General features: G+C 40.6%; 3 pseudogenes; 2 read left to right on the top strand and 1 right to left on the bottom strand.

Annotated features, from left to right (window-relative positions):
• The first annotated feature begins 2,492 nt into the window (after positions 1–2,492).
• LOC146643121 (Ig kappa-b4 chain C region pseudogene) lies at positions 2,493–3,593 on the top strand (annotated as a pseudogene).
• Positions 3,594–8,168: 4,575 nt separating this feature from the next.
• LOC146643120 (immunoglobulin kappa variable 2-29 pseudogene) lies at positions 8,169–8,716 on the bottom strand (annotated as a pseudogene).
• Positions 8,717–12,541: 3,825 nt separating this feature from the next.
• Positions 12,542–14,284, top strand: LOC146643119 (Ig kappa-b4 chain C region pseudogene; annotated as a pseudogene).
• Positions 14,285–16,347: the final 2,063 nt, after the last annotated feature.

Here is a 16,347-nt window from a genome sequence, read left to right as displayed (position 1 = left end):
AATATTTACAGGAGAGTTTCTTCATCACAGATCTGACTCACAGTATCAACTGTTTTGTGTTTCACATGTTCTTCTGTGCAAGCTCGTCAGGATGGACACAAGTCTGATGTTTTGAGTCAAACCCACATAAACATTACTGTGTGTGTGTGTGTGTGTGTGTGTGTGTGTGTGTGTGTGTGTGTGTGTGTGTGTGTGTGTGTGTGTGTGTGTGTGTCCTCAGTGAACTGTATCAGTCTCTGCAGTATCTTCCAGCTGCAGCAGTCACTTCAGTTTCTGTTCAGTCTGACTGAGGGAGGTTTTTGTACGACTGTTTTTCACTGTGTGAACACATTCTGACTGTTGATGTAGTGATAACTCTGACAGTAATAAACTGCTGCATCTTCAGCCTGGACTCCACTGATGGTCAGAGTGAAGTCAGAGTTTGATCCACTGCCTGTAAAACGAGCTGGAATCCCTGATTGTCGAGTGCTAGACCAGTAAAAGAGACGTTTAGGAACTCCTCCATCTTTCTGTTGGTACCAGGATAAAAAGTGATATGGGCTGCTATAATAAACATTCTGACTGGTCGTACACTTGATGCTCACAGTTCCTCCCACAGCAGAGCTCACTGCTCCAGGCTGAGTCACTGTGATCTGTCCTCTGGACTCTGAGGACACAGAGACAAAAACATAAAGCAGCTTCATGGTTTTGTGGGCTTCATTTCAGAGGGACAGATGTTGATAGAGGAGAGGAGTTTGATTCTCTGGACTTTACCTGTGAAGCAGCAGCAGAGGAGAGTCCAGATGAGGACGCAGATCAAAGTCATGTTTTTGATGAGGAGGATTTCTGTGGCTTCTGTTGTGATGAAGGACAGCTGTCAGTCATCCAGTGTTCAACTCTCAGGACTATAAACTCTCCCAGAGCACTGGAGCATGGTGCTGCTGATGCAAAGTGCCTCTCTATGGAAATGATCTGACTCTAACAGGGACTTGCTTCAATCAGCATGTTAAAGAATGGTTTTTACAATTAAATCCTCTGTCTGGACTCTTGGGGTAACTCTCGACTCTGCATACATTTAGGATTCTCATGTCAAACCTCTATTTCTCTGTCTTCTTATTCATTTTTATTCATTTTTTTTCTTCATTGTAATTCATTGTACACTTTTGTAAGCATCATGGGAAAGCACCAGCTTACGTCATTGAACTTTTTCAGCCATACAGCCACAGCAGGTCCCTGATTTCTTGTGATCAGGGTCTGTTTACTCTACATCATACCAGGCTGAAAACTAAATGAGACAGAGCTTTTTCCACAGTGATCCCAGCCTCTGGAACTCTCTCCCTCTGAGTCTGAGATCTGTGGACGCGGTGGTCTCTTAAGAAACAACCAAATGTCATGTTATTAGACTTGACTTTAGTAAACTCTTTTCTTTAATGCTCTGTGATTTTCATATGAAGCACTTTGTGATGCTTGAAATGTGTTACATAAATAAAATTTCACTTACTTACTTTTGTCATATTGTTGAGTGATGGATCAGCCTGCTTGTCACAATACTGCACATGTTAACATTTTATACAGATAGGATTGAAATCGGGCAGCACTGTGGCACGGTGGGTAGCACTGTTGCTGCACAGCAAGAAGGTCCTGAGTTCAATTCCACCATCAGGCCGGGGTCTTTCTGTGTGGAGTTTGACATGCAACTTGTGGGGATAGGTTAATTGGATAATCCAAATTGTCACTAGGTGTGAATGTGAGTGCGAATGGTTGTCTGTCCCTGTGTGTTAGCCCTGCGACAGACTGGCGACCTGTCCAGGGTGTACCCCGCCTCTCGCCCTATGACAGCTGGGATAGGCTCCAGCACCCCCCGCGACCCTGAAAAGGATAAGCGGAAGTGAATGGATGGATGGATGGATGGAGGATTGAAATCAGTAAACAGTATGGAAAGATAAAATAAAGGTTGTGTAATTTTACTAAAGAATGCTTCATATCAGCTGTCAGAATTACACAGGGAGTAAATCGACAGTGCTCGCCCCCTAATCATAAGTTCGGGGATTCAAATCCACCGAATGGCTACCCTGAGTTACCCCTGAGCAAAGTACCATCTCTACTCACTACTCCCCGGGTGCTGGATTGGCAGCTGCCCACTGCTTCACAACAACAACAATCTTTATTTATAGAGCACATTTAAAAACCAACGGCATGCCAAAGTGCTTAACATAGAACAAATTAACACAAGCATAATCAGAGTCATAAAAATAAAAGTGTAGAATTATGTTCACAGGAAAAAGCCACCAATAGAAAAAATATAACTATAGCACATAGCTATAGTACAATATAACTATGTCATCAACACACAATGGGATAAGACATACACAGCGCAAATAAAAAGCATGATAAGAAAATTAGTAAAATAAATCACTGCAGACAAGGCCAGCATTTAACCGGTAGAAAACGCAAGATTAAACAAATACGTTTTAAGCCGTGATTTAAAAGATTGAATAGAATCAGACGCCCGAATGCCAATCGGAAGGTTGTTCCACAACTCTGGTGCGGCCAGGGCAAACGCTCGATCACCTCTAGACTTCAGCCGAGATCTAGGCCGCACCAACAGAGACTGTGAGGATGATCTTAAAGCCCTAGCAGGAACATATAAGTTTAAGAGTTCCTTAAGATAGCTCGGTGCTGTGTTATTAGTGATTTTAAAAGTAAACAGTAGAATTTTAAATTGGATACGATATTTCACAGGCAACCAGTGCAAATCAGCTAGGACGGGAGTAATGTGGGAGAAAAAAATTAACATTTATTTTGATGTTTTTCCTGATATCACAAGGAGGCTGACAGAATTTTATGTGTAAATTTGTGTTTGAAATCTTTACCTACTTGCTGTTGATAAAACTGTTCCTTTACAGTAAGTTGTGGAAAGATTAATTTTACTTGAATAAAAATTCTTCTGCATCATGTTCCCCCATTTCAGATTAAGGTTAACTGTATAGAAAAAATCTGTTCATGAAGAAAATTGTTTTAGTGAGTTGTGTTTTTAAACGTATTTCCCAGTAATCCTTAAAATCATGAGTGAGTCAGATTTTTGTGAGTTTAACACTCTTTTGTCAAATGTTGCACTTATTTCCTTCTGTATGTGGTTTGGACATATTTCACTGCTGTTATTTCTGTGCTGAGAGGTTTCTTAAAGGGAAGTGAAACAACGTGTGAGTGACTGTTGGAGCAGAAAAACATCTGACAGAAACTACCTGTTACCTGTTCTCTAAGCTGATTGGTGTCTCCTAGGTGATGTCCGTCCCACCCTGACAGTGCTCGCCCCTTCCAGTAAGGAGCTGGAGCAGGGGAATGCCACGCTCACATGTCTGGCCAACAAGGGCTTTCCCTCAGACTGGAGTCTGTCCTGGATCGTTGACGGCCGCAGATGCAGCGGCATTGGTTGGGAAGTGAGCAGGAGCCCCGGGGCGCTGCAGACAGACAGGCTCTACAGCTGGAGCAGCACCCTGATGCTGCCTGCAGACCAGTGGGAGAAGGTGGGCTCTGTGACCTGTGAGGCCACGAGGGGCTCCGATACTCCACTCTCAGAGACTCTGAGGAGAGACCAGTGTTCCCAGTCCTGAGCTGATTCACTGGGGGCATGATGCTGTTTTTTGTTATTGTTGTTGTTGTTGTTTTTTACACTTTGCTACAGCTCTCAGTCTGCAGTCTTTTTCAGTCTCAGTCTCTTTATTCTTAATCTGTTTGTTGCCTGTTTTATGAACTTGTCAAGATTTTACAGCAATAAAGATTTTTCACCTGAACATGTCCTGTTATTTCTGCTGTTTGTTATATATGTTTATAAATATATTAACATGGATTTCAACATTTTCAACATACTTTATTAAATAACAGTTTTAATGTGGTTACAAACACACTGATTCATTGAAATAAATAAAACCACTTAAAGAAGAAAGAAAAATATATAAATACTGGAAAAGTCAACAGGCTAAAACACAGTAAACCATGTTTGTTTGTAAACAATTTATATTCATATGTATCATGTTGATAACAACAATCATGATATTTGTAAATAAAAATACTATATTTATTAATCATGTAATTTTCCTGCACCTGTCATAGACGAGCACATGACGTCCAACAATGACCCAGTCCAAAGTTTAAATGTTAAACGTCACACTGACGTCCAGGTTGGGTCAGGGGTGGACGTCCAAATGTCCATAGTGGACTGTGCCTGATACTAAAAATCAATAAGGTCTTGTTTATGCTCTTGAATCATTTTTGTATTGTTCTTCAAACTGAGTTAGAAAGGAAAACTCTAATAAAATGTGTTTATGTGTCCTCAGCAGGGGCGTCACTAGGTTTTAAGGACAGGGGGGGCTTAGCCCCAAGAGATGCACACGACATGAACGAACGTAGTGAATGAGCACAAAATTTCACAAACAGAAAACAAAGACTGAGAAATTGTTTTCCTACTTTTTTGGACAGATTAAACATCCTAGGCCACCAATAGATCTATTGTTTTATTTCAGTCTGCTTTATAATACAGTACAAGAAAAAAAACAGAGGAAATTTGTTTGCCGCATCAATAACAAGAAAAAAAACTGAAAATAAAAAAGTAAATTTTTCTGGCTGCAATCACCAGTTACTTGGTGGGTGGAAGCATCAAAGAATGACGTCTGTTTTTAAGAGTGGCAAATCGGTCAATCACTCTGTTGTGACTCAGATGCTGAAGCGTGTCTTTTTCAATAGACATGACTGCAAGACTGTGAAGTCTTTTCTGACCCATTGTTTGACGCAGCCAGGAGTGCAGCCGACGCAGTGCACTAAAGGACCGTTCGTACGAGCAGCTGCTGACAGGCACTGTTAGGGCAACTTGGATGGTTGCCTTCAGAGAGGGAAACATGTCTGAATCAAGGAGGTTGTACACAGACAACATATTTTTGGGTGGACATCCAGCCACTGTTTTCCAGGTAAGAAAGTTTCTGGCCACCAGAACCTCCTCTTTTTTCAGGTCAAGTCTGTAGTGCTTTGCAAGTTCATTCAAGTGTGGTTCACTCAAGAAGTTCTCAGATTCAGGACTGCATGCCTGGACGCCTTTTAGCAGCCCTGCATCTACACTGCAAAATCTTTGATCAAGCTCGCCAACCATCCGATCCACACAAGGGAAAAGTAACTCTCTTTTCAATGTGAAGCTGGAGGACGAACACTAACACTTTTCCACTTATAAAAGTTAACGTTAAGGTTCCTCATGGTTAGAGACAAATGCAATCGCATGGCAGGATGCTGTAAATGGACCAATCTTCAGTCAGGAGAACAACTGAGATAATCCATCCACAATACAAGGTTAGTCATTAATATACTGCAACAACATGGGAATAGAGCAGCTGCAGAGAATTCAACATTAATGAATCAATGGTACAGAAGTGGAGGAAGCAAGAAGAATGAGTTTAATAAAGTTTTGACTGCTTTGTTTCGCTTAATGTGCCTTATAATCCCGTGCACTTTATGGTCCGAAAAATGCGTACTGCACACTGCAGTTTAATGTTGCAAAGCACCTCTTATGTCAGCCCATTTCTACTGGAAATGCCTTTTGGTTAAACTTTCAGCAAGGAATTTGCATTTGCACTGTTACATTTTTATAAAGCTTTAATGTACATAAAAACCAGCTTCTTGTTTAAGTGAAAATAAATGATAGGTTGTCTTTTTGCGCTAGTAATGTTGTGGAGTTGTATTTTGTCTCGCATCAATTATATCGTCAGTTATATCGTTATCGCAAATTTTCAAATATATATCGTGATAAATATTTTTGGCCATATCGCCCTGCTCTAGGTGACTGCAACAATTAGTAACAACCAAGCTAACTAATAAATTTATCCTAGACTCCCAAGAAATCGAAATCATTTGAACCCTGCTCCCAGCTATTATTCTGATTCTCATTGCCCTCCCCTCCCTACGCATTCTTTATGAGATACTCTCTTCTTTCGACTATCTCACTCACATTTGCAGTTGCTATCACCTGTGCAACGTTTCCCTGTTTGCTAGTTCCCTGGTAGCTTTTCCATGTAACAACACTGTCCTTATGTGTTTGTGCCATCTCATGCTTGCCAAAGATGACTAAAGCTTTCTTCCAGTTCTTGCAACCGCTACTGACCAAACTATCATGTTTGATGTTTTTGCCAAACATTCTACATGGGAAGCAGAAAGCTGCATTCTGGTTGACTGAATATTCTAACCAGTTGTGCTTTTCAAACCAGCTGTGGTTAAATGCTCGCTTCTGTGTACCAAAAGTATCATGTGGATAGCTCTTCAGCTTCACCTGTCTGGGCCCTGTGTCTTTGTCACCTAAATCAAACCCTGTAGTAGAATGAGTTCCTGCAGCTGCTTCATCATTTTCCCTCTCTTGGCCTGTTTGCTCTCCTCTCTCTGTAATAACTTGATCTTCCTCTGCCTCTCGATCCATTTGCTGCAGCTCCTCTGTCTCTCCTTGCTCTCTCTGACTTGAACTTGCCTGTTGACCTTTTTCTCCCTCAGCCTCCCCTTCTGCCTCACCCTTCAAGATACATTAAAACATACTGAATTGTAATGTAAATTGCTAATATCATGACTTCTGTTGCTTCCAAATATTTTGAAGTTACATTATATTTTGAGCACGCATGTGACTAAAATGGTTGCAATTTAAAGCCCTGAAAAATATTACTAAATTACTTGAATTGGGGGCAGCACGGTGGCACGGTGGTTGGCACGGTGGTTGGCACTGTTGCCTCACAGCAAGAAGGTCCTGAGTTCAATTCCACCATCAGGCCGGGGTCTTTCTGTGTGGAGTTTGCATGTTCTCCCCGTGTTTGCGTGGGTTCTCTCCGGGTACTCCGGCTTCCTCCCACCGTCCAAAGACATGCAGCTTGTGGGGATAGGTTAATTGGATAATCCAAATTGCCACTAGGTGTGAATGTGCGAGTGAATTTGAGTATGAATGGTTGTCTGTCCCTGTGTGTTGGCCCTGCGACAGACTGGCGACCTGTCCAGGGTGTACCCCGCCTCTCGCCCTATGACAGCTGGGATAGGCTCCAGCACCCCCCGCGACCCTGAAAAAGGATAAGCGGAAGCGAATGGATGGATGGATACTTGAATTGAAGTAATATTAAAATAAAACCCTCAAAAATATGTGAGTCAGGCTAATTTGACTTATATACATATCTCTCTCTTTGCTCTCTCCACTTTCTAACCTTGACTCTCCTAAATAAAAGCTCAAGTTAAACAGGTCTTATATGTTGTACCGTGACTGAAATGTTTCATATTTCATATCCATATTGAGTCCCATAAAATTCTAATCAGACTGTCCTTTGACTCACCTCTCCAGCAGACGTCTCTCCCCTCTGCCTCTCTGTGCTCCTCTGCCCTGACTCCTACAGGTTAATGGGGATGGAGTGATTATTATTATTTCCACTGATGATAACCATACCTGAATGAGCTCAGCTGGATTTTTCAGAGCTAAAACGAGTGACAGAAATTAACATTATGCTAACAATTTAACTTAGTGCTCTAGCCAGGTTTTTATTTATCAAAATGGGGAGCACCTGGTTCATTATTTACATGGGACTCTCTGCTGTTAGCTGGAGCTAACTAATTGTTACTACCAGCCAGTGATGAAGACTTACTTTCTTGAAAAACTTGCGTATATCCATGATTTCTTGCCGTTTGCCACATGTACGCTAGTGTGTCCGCAGGTGTATACGAGCGGAGTGTAAAGTAGCAGTGAAAACGAGGACTGGATTTTCAGTCATGTGGATGTCCCCTGTGAACAACTGGAACGGATTGGATAACGAAGCACTGACGCTACCTTAACAATGGAAAGCGAAAGGGACCAACCGAGTTATAATCATATTTGTGTGAATAGCGACAGGTTTATATTATTATTTCTTTAAACTCATATTCCTGCATCTTTATATTGAATTTGTCTGCAAGTTCTGTAAAAAAAAATCGAATAAGTTAAAAAAATAAAATAAAATAAAAAACCCCACCAAATTATTTAGGGGGGCTTAAGAATATTTTAGGGAGGCTTCAGCACCCCTAAAATAGGCCTAACGACGCCACTGGTCCTCAGTGAACTGTATCAGTCTCTGCAGTATCTTCCAGCTGCAGCAGTCACTTCAGTTTCTGTTCAGTCTGACTGAGGGAGGTTTTTGTACGACTGTTTTTCACTGTGTGAACGGGAGGCTGTAATCCTGCTGACAGTAATAAACTCCTGCATCTTCAGCCTGAACTCCACTGATGGTCAAAGTAAAGTCAGTTCCAGACCGACTCCCACTGAAACGCTCAGAAACTCCAGAGTACTGACTGTTAGCATTGTAAATGAGGGGTTTGGGAGATTCTCCAGATTTCTGAAGATACCACTGCAAATCATCGCTAACACTTGAACTAGCTTTACATCTGACAGAGACAGTCTGTCCTGGAACAACAGACTGAGCTTTAGGAGTCTGAGTCAGGACGATTTCTGCTGATGAACCTGAAAACATGAAAAATAGGAGACGTTTAGAGAAAGATGATCAACATCCAAACATTCGAGGATCATTTCTCTAACATGGAGAACAGATGGAAGAAGGTCAGTGCTGCTGGTTTCAGAGTTTCTCCATCAGAGCAGAACATCATTGTGGTGAACCTGGCTGCATGCTGAAGCAAAGTTTTCACAGAGAGTCTCACCCTGAACAAGGAGCCCCAGGGTGGCCAGCAGTAGAGTCAGTGACATCATCATTGTGCTGCTGGTGTGTGAGTGGCTCTGAAAGGCCTGGACAGCCACTGATCAACACTGGCCTCTTAACAGCTGTGAGCAGAGAGGCAGGACACATATGCAAACACACAGAGTCAGTCATCTTTCCTCATCATGTCATCCTCTGTCATGTGACATGTTCGTCCTTTAGTTAGTGCAGTGCTTTTTTGTTTTACTTTGTATTTTTATTTATTCAATTTGCATTTATTAATTAAAGATATTTCAGCACACAGGAACATGTATATTTACTTAAGTATCCAAATCTCCACAATGTTTTATCAATTTGTGTTTAAAAGGTTAAACTTGACCAATTTTTCTTTTCCAATTTCTTCCATCATTTACTTTCAGAGAGTGTGTGATGACTCATGCTTTGGTAGCCATGAATATAAATAATTATTGAAACATATACATGAATGCATTAATTGTTACCTTTCATGAAAATGTCCTGATACTACAATCCCACACACCACTGCCAATCCATAACTAGTAAAGACGTAGTGTCGATCTGCAGGACCAGCACCCCAATACAGCAAGTCTGGATCAGCTCTCTGTTTAAAAAGTTCTCATCTCTGATCCTATCCTGACGTTTAACAAAACTAAATAGAAAAAGGTTATTTTGTCTGTTTTGCTCTTTTAAAGAAGACTCTTTCTTTAGTTAATCGATTTTGTGAGCCAAAGATTTCCCAGCTGTTGAATATTAAAAAGCTTTCTCATGCTGTCAGTGTCATATCAATGAATATAAAAAAGCCAAGATTTTACTGAAGAATGCAGAGGAAGATGTAGATCCTTTTCATAAATGAAGACTTAAACGACATCTATTATATTTGTTCTGAGTGATCACTAGTGTCATTAAACTTTTCAATCTTGAGTTGAGTGAGCTTTTCCAGGATGACAGGAGGAACTATGTGTCACGGCTGAGCAGCCGGTGTGTTTGTGGAGTGGACCCAAGTGCAACCACAGAAGAAGAGAGAAGTTTAAACAAAAGGCGAGCCCTTTATTTGGCTGGAAAAAACCCCACAGGAATAAAAAACAAGGCAAAGCATACAGGGGGAGTAAACTAAAACTACAAACTAAACTGGGAAAAGCTAGACTATGTCAACTATGACAAAGTGATATGAGTATGATTAGTAGGAGCATGCAAGAAACGATGACGAGAAAACATGAACATGGCCTGAACAGAATGATGAAATACGTCCTTTTAACCTGACGTGATGTGGGGGACGGAAAACAGACCTAATACCCACAGGAGGTGATCAGGGAAAGTGGAAACACTTGGGAAAACAGCTGACTGGAATACACATAATGATGCCACAGGGAAACAAAACACCATGAACATGGAAATACTAGACTCTTCAAAGTAAAACAGGAAACTTGGAGAGACATAGACATGATAACATATGATAGACTAACACAGAAGACAGGAAAAGACTCACAAACAAGGAGACTTAGGTGGTAACACAACTAGGCTAAACTTCAATTAAACCCTAACTAAGCATAACACCACAAGAACTTCATATATTTTAATATAACCTAAGAAACCAAAAATACTAAATAAACTCAAAACACAGGGTCACAGACTCAGCCCCTGACACTAGGGATCAGTTAATGCTTTAATGAGGATGGAAATTATGTGAAATTATGTGTTTTACAATCATTAGAGCTTAATCTAAATGTCAAGGAGATTTTGGGCCGATGTGTTAGACAGAGCTCTCTGTCTGCATGATTTGGGAGAAAGGGCCTCATCCCTCCAGTAGAGTTCAAATTCTTTGAGAATCAGTGCCAAGGAGCACTGAAGATGTTCCTTTCAGTGCCAACTAGACACTAGAATGTTTTTTAAATGTACAGTGGGGCAAAAAAGTATTTAGTCAGCCACCGATTGTGCAAGTTCCCCCACTTAAAATGATGACAGAGATCAGTAATTTGCACCAGAGGTACACTTCAACTGTGAGAGACAGAATGTGAAAAAAAAATCCATGAATCCACATGGTAGGATTTGTAAAGAATTTATTCGTAAATCAGGGTGGAAAATAAGTATTTGGTCAATAACAAAAATACAACTCAATACTTTGTAACATAACCTTTGTTGGCAATAACAGAGGTCAAACGTTTACTATAGGTCTTTACCAGGTTTGCACACACAGTAGCTGGTATTTTGGCCCATTCCTCCATGCAGATCTTCTCGAGAGCAGTGATGTTTTGGGGCTGTCGCCGAGCAACACGGACTTTCAACTCCCGCCACAGATTTTCTATGGGGTTGAGGTCTGGAGACTGGCTAGGCCACTCCAGGACTTTCAAATGCTTCTTACGGAGCCACTCCTTTGTTGCCCGGGCGGTGTGTTTTGGATCATTGTCATGTTGGAAGACCCAGCCTCGTTTCATCTTCAAAGTTCTCACTGATGGAAGGAGGTTTTGGCTCAAAATCTCACGATACATGGCCCCATTCATTCTGTCCTTAACACGGATCAGTCGTCCTGTCCCCTTGGCAGAAAAACAGCCCCATAGCATGATGTTTCCACCCCCATGCTTCACAGTAGGTATGGTGTTCTTGGGATGCAACTCAGTATTCTTCGTCCTCCAAACACGACGAGTTGAGTTTATACCAAAAAGTTCTACTTTGGTTTCATCTGACCACATGACATTCTCCCAATCCTCTGCTGTATCATCCATGTGCTCTCTGGCAAACTTCAGACGGGCCTGGACATGCACTGGCTTCAGCAGCGGAACACGTCTGGCACTGCGGGATTTGATTCCCTGCCGTTGTAGTGTGTTACTGATGGTGACCTTTGTTACTTTGGTCCCAGCTCTCTGCAGGTCATTCACCAGGTCCCCCCCTGTGGTTCTGGGATCTTTGCTCACCGTTCTCATGATCATTTTGACCCCACGGGATGAGATCTTGCGTGGAGCCCCAGATCGTGGGAGATTATCAGTGGTCTTGTATGTCTTCCATTTTCTGATGATTGCTCCCACAGTTGATTTTTTCACACCAAGCTGCTTGCCTATTGTAGATTCACTCTTCCCAGTCTGGTGCAGGTCTACAATGCTTTTCCTGGTGTCCTTCGAAAGCTCTTTGGTCTTGGCCATGGCGGAGTTTGGAGTCTGACTGTTTGAGGCTGTGGACAGGTGTCTTTTATACAGATGATGAGTTCAAACAGGTGCCATTCATACAGGTAACGAGTGGGGGACAGAAAAGCTTCTTACAGAAGACGTTACAGGTCTGTGAGAGCCAGAGATTTTCCTTGTTCGAGGTGACCAAATACTTATTTTCCACCCTGATTTACGAATAAATTCTTTACAAATCCTACCATGTGGATTCATGGATTTTTTTTTCACATTCTGTCTCTCACAGTTGAAGTGTACCTCTGGTGCAAATTACTGACCTCTGTCATCATTTTAAGTGGGGGAACTTGCACAATCGGTGGCTGACTAAATACTGTTTTGCCCCACTGTATATATATATATATATATTCAGTTTATTGGAGGTAAATATGTCTTTATGTATTTTTCAGTATTTATGGATTTATCACAATTAACCTACACTGTATATCACGTGAAAAATAAAAAAAATAAACAGATATTTGAGAGAATCAAAAAGGTCTCAGTTTATACTGACACATATTAAATCAAGTTTAAAATTCCATTTTAAATTGATGATTTCATTACTGATTGATTTGATATCATCAGAGGAAGAAGTCCCATTTTCAAAACTCATATATTCAAAATGAAAATATATCTTCTTTAAATGTTTAGCACTGAAATAATTTAATTTTTTTAGATCAGTTGGTAAAACTGAAAAGGAAGGAGTGAATGATTTTGTTGAGTTTGTTTGTCTCAGAGTCAGAGAGCCGTGTCTCTCTACAGTCAGAGGTTTTTGTACGGCGCCTCAATGAGTTTGTATCACTGTGGTACACGTTCGGTGGAGGAACCAGACTGGAATTTGGAAGTAAGTCAGACTTAGAGCTTAATTAAATATATTTTTTTGTCATTCCTTTCATTTCCTTTAATATTCAGCATACTAGGAAACAATTTATATTAACGAATCATTACTTTATAATTTCATAATATTTTCTGGCCTATGACCAAAGTTTGCTTTTAAAACGCATATTCAAAAACTCATAACATTTTCTAATGAAAGCCTAGGATGTTTCATAGTATTAATTATTATTTGTGGTTCTGATGATAAAGTTGTATTTTGAGGGCTTGTAGGTTTAGTTCAGTCTGACAGAGTCAGAGAGCCGTGTCTCTCTACAGTCAGAGGTTTTTGTACGGCGCCTCAATGAGTTTGTATCACTGTGGTGGACTTTTGGTGGAGGAACCAGACTGGATGTTGGAAGTAAGTTAATTAAACTGTGTTTATTATTAAATGTTTTATCATTTTCTTTCATAACTACTTGTTAGGCTGCTTAGATGAGAAAAAACATTTTTTTTTATTAAAATAATTTAGTTTTTGATGTTTGTCCTTTTTACTGGACTAATTCAGATGAGCTCTGCGAGTTTCTCTTGTTTAATCTACATTTCTGTCACAGTAAAATGTAGACAAGAGTAAACTTCATCATCTTATGATTAGTTTGTAAATTTCCACCACATCAGCTGCTGTTTGGATGAGTCAAAGTTTGCTTTCTGATGTTTTTATCGTGTCAGATGTTTCAGATTTAGTTTGAAATCATGTGAGCTGTTCAATAACATTTCAAATCTATATGAATGAGTAGCTGCTCTGTGCTTGTGTCCACTCATTTCTTCAGTCGTCCATGATTTAGACTTCTAATCATTTTAAAGCCAAACTTCTGCTGTAAATGTTTCCACATCTGCTTCTTTTATTTCCAGTGTAGTTTGAACATATTTCAGCTCAAACTGTGTGATGATTCTCTCTGTGCTGATATGCATGAGAGGTTTCTTAAAGGGAAGTGAAACAATGTGTGAGTGAATGACTGGTGGAGCAGAAAAAACACCTGACAGAAACTTCTTAACGGAGAAATTCAAATTGTGGTTCCTGTCCTCTAAGCTGATTGGTGTTTCCTAGGTGATACCCGCCCCGCCCTGAAGGTGCTGGGTCCCTCCAGTGCAGAGCTGGACCAGGGGAAGGCCACGCTCATGTGTGTGGCCAACAAGGGCTTCCCCTCAGACTGGAGTCTGTCCTGGAAGACGAGCGACAGCAGTGGCAGCAGCAGCATCAGAGGGGAGGAGAGCAGGACTCCTGGAGTGCTGCAGAATGACGGCCTCTACAGCTGGAGCAGCACCCTGACGCTCACTGCAGGCCAGTGGGGGAAGGTGGGCTCTGTGACCTGTGAGGCCACCCAGGGCTCCCAGACTCCGATCTCAGAGATACTGAGGAGAGACCAGTGTTCCCAGTCCTGATGTCAATCACTGAGTCTTTGATGTTGATTTTCTTCTGTCTCTTTGTTTCTTTGTGTTTGCAGATTTAAAAAATAAACCCATCAAACAGTCATGTTTCCATCTCATAATGACAACAATCAGAGCAACAATCTCCTCTAGTTTCATCCTTTTGTGTCTGTTGTAAAGCTGATATTTCAAACTCTTAAAAGAATAAAAATGTACCGAGAAAACATGTTCTTTGACTCTGTGAGTTTAATAAATGCACATTAAAAAATTAAGATTTTGTAATATTTGTAAAACCAGACCAAAAGAAAAATGTAAACAGACACATCAAGTGTAATGTGCAGTGAAAATGGTTAAATATATTTTTTAATCCACATATTAAATATTTCTCTATAAGATGTTGAGGTCATGTCAACCATAGATTATCTGTGTGCTCTTCATAATTTCTAGTCTCAAAGCTGTTTTATGATCTACATTTTAATCTGACCTAAAACCTAATAAGTAAAATTAAAGAGCAGGGTGTCATCTGTATGTTTAAACAGAGATCATTTAAATCAAGTTCAAGTGAAGATTTACTGAAGTTTGATTAATGAACTATTTGGCAGTGAAACTGTGATGAAGCACCAAAGCAGAGAAGAGTCTAGAAGCTGGTGGTGGCAGAGAGGAAGCAGGTGGAGACTTAGCTGAGGATCTCTAATTGTCAGGATGAGGTGGAGATCAGGAGTCTGAGAGTTAAAGCACACAAAACAGAGGCTGAGTAACTCACAGAAGGCAGCGAGACAACAACTGGACTCACATAATGACGACAGAATTGAGCTCGACAGTGGACATGATGTTAAGAACAGACTAACAGAACAAACACAGGAATGCAGGCAGATGAGAGACTACAGGTCTGCTTTAATCAGCTTATATAGAAGTTAATCTCTTCTAGTGTTCACAGCAAAATGAGAGAAACTCACTTCACTAAACCTCTTAACACAAGAAAAAGACCACGGTCTGTCAGGAGGACGCTTGCTGGTTTTACATCTGACAGAGACAGTCTGTCCTGGAACAAAAGACTGAGTCGGCACTTTTTCTCCCAGTTAATAATAAAGAATATCAGAGTTATTGAAGTTACAGGTTTCATGTTTCATGCTTCATGCACGACATTCACAGTGTTGGTTTTTGCCCAGTTTAGGTATTTGTGTCTTAGTCCTGTTTTTCCTTTGCTTTGTATTTTTCATGCAGTCTCAATGAACGCCTCGCTTTCTGGTAAATTCCATCCTGTTTCCACGTGTCTGATTTTGGGTCCTCTCACTCTCCGCTCCACACAATCTGCTGCTGCAGATCGTGACATTATTTGAATTATTCATTCTTTTTGTTAAAGTCTTTATTAGTTTCACTATTTGACTTGTCCAGGGTGTACCCTGCCTCTGACCTTAAGACAGCTGGAATAGGATGGGATGCATGTATAGTTTCATTATTATCATTATTGTCAGATCATCAGCATGTGATAATGTGGATATAACACCAAAATAGTAAAATGCCTTCTTATTTTGCATTTATTTATTACAGTTTTTTCATTTTTGATTTCAGACAACCAAACTGTACGATTAAGAAGAAAGCTGTGTTTCTTTACACTCAGAGGTTTTAGCTCAATCATGATGATACAAACTCTTTTCTTTCAGGATCCAGACTGGATGTCTGGAAATAAATCAATTTTAAATGAGTATTTTAAACAATACTTTGTCCTTCTGTTTTTGTTTTAGCATGCTAAGTATGTAAAAAAAAGTCCTGTTTAGAAGCGGACATGTCACAGTGCTGGATCTGTGACCCAGTGTTTTGTCTGTGTTGTTAATTTATATTCTTTGATTACTTTTATTCATGGTTTTGGTTATCTTTTTTTCTTAAGTTCTTAGTGATCCTAGTTCTCCCTCCCTCAGTGTCCATCTCAAGCCTGTGTATAAGCTCTTGTCTCCATGTTTATTGTTCCCTCTGTTGCACAGGCAGTCATGTCTCCATGTCTCAGTGTCTAGTGTCTGTCTCTGTTTTTGTTCCCCCAGTCACAGTGTCTTTTCTGCATCTACATATTCGTCATGCTTCCTGTTTTCTTCTGATAGTCCTTGTCCTGTGTTCAGTTTTGCTTCCCCTTGGTCTCCTTATGTGTGATTATTTCCATCTGTGCTCTCCTCCTGTGTGTCATTCCCTTGTGTGTTTCCTCTGCCTGTTGTCGTGTTGTCCCATGTGCTGTAAGTTTCTCCATGTTTCTGTCCATCATTCCTAGTTCCATGCTCCTT

Source organism: Rhamphochromis longiceps, linkage group LG22 (genome assembly GCF_057381845.1).
Source record: "Rhamphochromis longiceps isolate RC_006_pf linkage group LG22, R_longiceps_female_GT1.1, whole genome shotgun sequence".
NCBI classification, from domain to species: Eukaryota; Metazoa; Chordata; class Actinopteri; order Cichliformes; family Cichlidae; genus Rhamphochromis; species Rhamphochromis longiceps.
The sequence above is the reverse complement of the archived record's forward strand: the minus strand, read 5'-3'. Positions and strand labels throughout refer to the sequence as shown.